General features: G+C 33.9%; 1 protein-coding gene across 12 annotated transcripts in view; it reads right to left on the bottom strand.

Moving 5' to 3' along the window:
* plcl2 (phospholipase C like 2) overlaps positions 1 to 2,211 on the bottom strand; it is a 39,364-nt gene that overhangs the window by 1,856 nt on the left and 35,297 nt on the right. For 7 of the 12 annotated variants that reach the window (XR_013299973.1, XR_013299980.1, XR_013299971.1 and 4 more), the window contains 3 exons: positions 1,806 to 1,923; positions 857 to 974; positions 177 to 251 (listed from right to left, as the gene is read on the bottom strand). The exons of 2 other annotated variants lie outside the window; for them this stretch is intronic. The gene's annotated coding sequence lies outside the window, so the exon portion shown is untranslated. The remainder of the gene's footprint in view (positions 1 to 176; positions 252 to 856; positions 975 to 1,805; positions 1,924 to 2,211) is intronic. 3 more of the 12 variants (XR_013299976.1, XR_013299972.1, XR_013299977.1) reach the window with 3 other exon arrangements.

Genomic DNA, 2,211 nt, shown 5'->3' with positions numbered 1-2,211 from the left:
TATACATGGTCGTTTTTTTGTGAAAAAAGGCTTATTATTCTATGTCGTTTTTAATGAATAAAGCTTTGTTATACATTGTGTCATGTTTTTTACGAAAAAAGCCTTACTATACTAAGTCGTTTTTTAAGAAAAAAAGCCTTAGTATACCATGTCGTTTTTAAGGAAAAAAGACTTACTATACAGTGCGTGGTTGTCCGTCTCCTTGTACCCTAAGTTCGTCTGGCCACCGATTCAGGATGTCCCCCGCTACCCTAATGAGGATAAAGCAGTTCAGAAAATGAGATGAGGCTTACTATACATGGTCTTTTTTTTTTAAAAGCCTTACTATACTGTGTCGTTTTTTTTAGGAAAAAAAGCCTTACTATACTATGTCGTTTTTTAGGGAAAAAACCCTTTCTATACTATGTCGTTTTTTAAGAAAAAAAAACCTTACTATACTATGTCGTTATTAGGGGAAAAAGCCTTACTATATGTCGTTTTTTAGGGAAAAAACCCTTACTATACTATGTCGTTTTTTAGGGGGAAAAAGCCTTACTATATGTCGTTTTTTAGGGAAAAAACCTTACTATACTATGCTGTTTGTTTTTGTTTTTAGGAAAAAAAGGCTTACTATACCATGTCATTTTTTAGGGAAAAAAGCCTTACTATACTATGTCGTTTTTTAGGGAAAAAACCCTTTGTATACTATGTCGTTTTTTGAGAAAAAAAGCCCCTTACTATACTATGTCGATTTTTAGGAAAAAAAGCCTTACTATACTATGTCGTTTTTTAGGGAAAAATAGCCTTACTATACTGTCGTTTTTTAGGGGAAAAAAGCCTTACTATACCATGTCGTTTTTAAGGAAAAAAGACTTACTATACAGTGCGTGGTTGTCCGTCTCCGTGTACCCTAAGATCGTCTGGCATCCGATTCAGGATGTCCCCCGCCTCTGGCCTGGAGACAAATGGGATTGGCTCCAGCATCCCCCGCTACCCTAATGAGGATAAAGCAGTTCAGAAAATGAGATGAGGCTTACTATACATGGTCATTTTTTTTAAAAGCCTTACTATACTTTCGTTTTTTTTTAGGGGAAAAAAGCCTTACTATACTATGTCATTTTTTTAGGAAAAAAAGCCTTACTATACTATGTTGTTTTTTAGGGAAAAAAAGCATTACTATACTATGTCATTTTTAAAGAAAAAAAAAACCTTAATATATTATGTCATTGTTAGGGAAAAAACCTTACTATACTATGTCGTTTTTAGGGAAAAAAAGCCTTACTATACTATGTCGTTTTTTAGGAAAAAAAGCCTTACTATATCATGTCGTTTTTTTAGGGAAAAAAGCCTTACGATACTATGTCGTTTTTGGGGGAAAATAGCCTTACTATACTATGTCATTTTTGGGGGAAAAAAGCCTTACTATACTATGTCGTTTTTTAGGTAAAAAAGCCTTACTATACTATGTCGCTTTTTTAAGGAAAAAAAGCCTTACTATACTATGTCGTTTTTTTAAAGAAAAAAAGCCTTACTATACTATGTCGTTTTTTAGGGAAAAAACCTTACTATACTATGCTTTTTTTGGGGGGGGGGGGGGGGGGGGAAAGGCTTACTATACCATGTCGTTTTTTAGGAAAAAAAGCCTTACTATACTATGTCGTTTTTTAGGGAAAAAAACCTTTGTATACTATGTCGTTTTTTAAGGAAAAAAAAGCCTTACTATACTATGTCGTTTTTTAGGAAAAAAAAGCCTTACTATACTATGTCGTTTTTTAGGGAAAAAAAGCCTTACTGTACCATGTCGTTTTTAAGGAAAAAAGACTTACTATACAGTGCGTGGTTGTCCGTCTCCTTGTACCCTAAGATCGTCTGGTCACCGATTCAGGATGTCCCCCGCCTCTGGCCTGGAGACAAATGGGATTGGCTCCAGCATCCCCCGCTACCCTAATGAGGATAAAGCAGTTCAGAAAATGAGATGAGGCTTACTATACATGGTCATTTTTTTTTAAAAGCCTTACTATACTTTCGTTTTTTTAGGGGGAAAAAGCCTTACTATACTATGTCATTTTTTTTAGGAAAAAAAGCCTTACTATACTATGTTGTTTTTTAGGGAAAAAAAGCATTACTATACTATGTCATTTTTTAAGAAAAAAAAAACCTTAATATATTATGTCATTTTTAGGGAAAAAAAGCCTTACTATACTATGTCGTTTTTTAGGGAAAAAAAGCCTT

The sequence above is a fragment of the Stigmatopora argus genome, chromosome 4 (assembly GCF_051989625.1).
Source record: "Stigmatopora argus isolate UIUO_Sarg chromosome 4, RoL_Sarg_1.0, whole genome shotgun sequence".
Taxonomy (NCBI): domain Eukaryota; kingdom Metazoa; phylum Chordata; class Actinopteri; order Syngnathiformes; family Syngnathidae; genus Stigmatopora; species Stigmatopora argus.
Note: the sequence above shows the minus strand (reverse complement) of the source record. Positions and strands in the feature narration are given on the sequence as shown.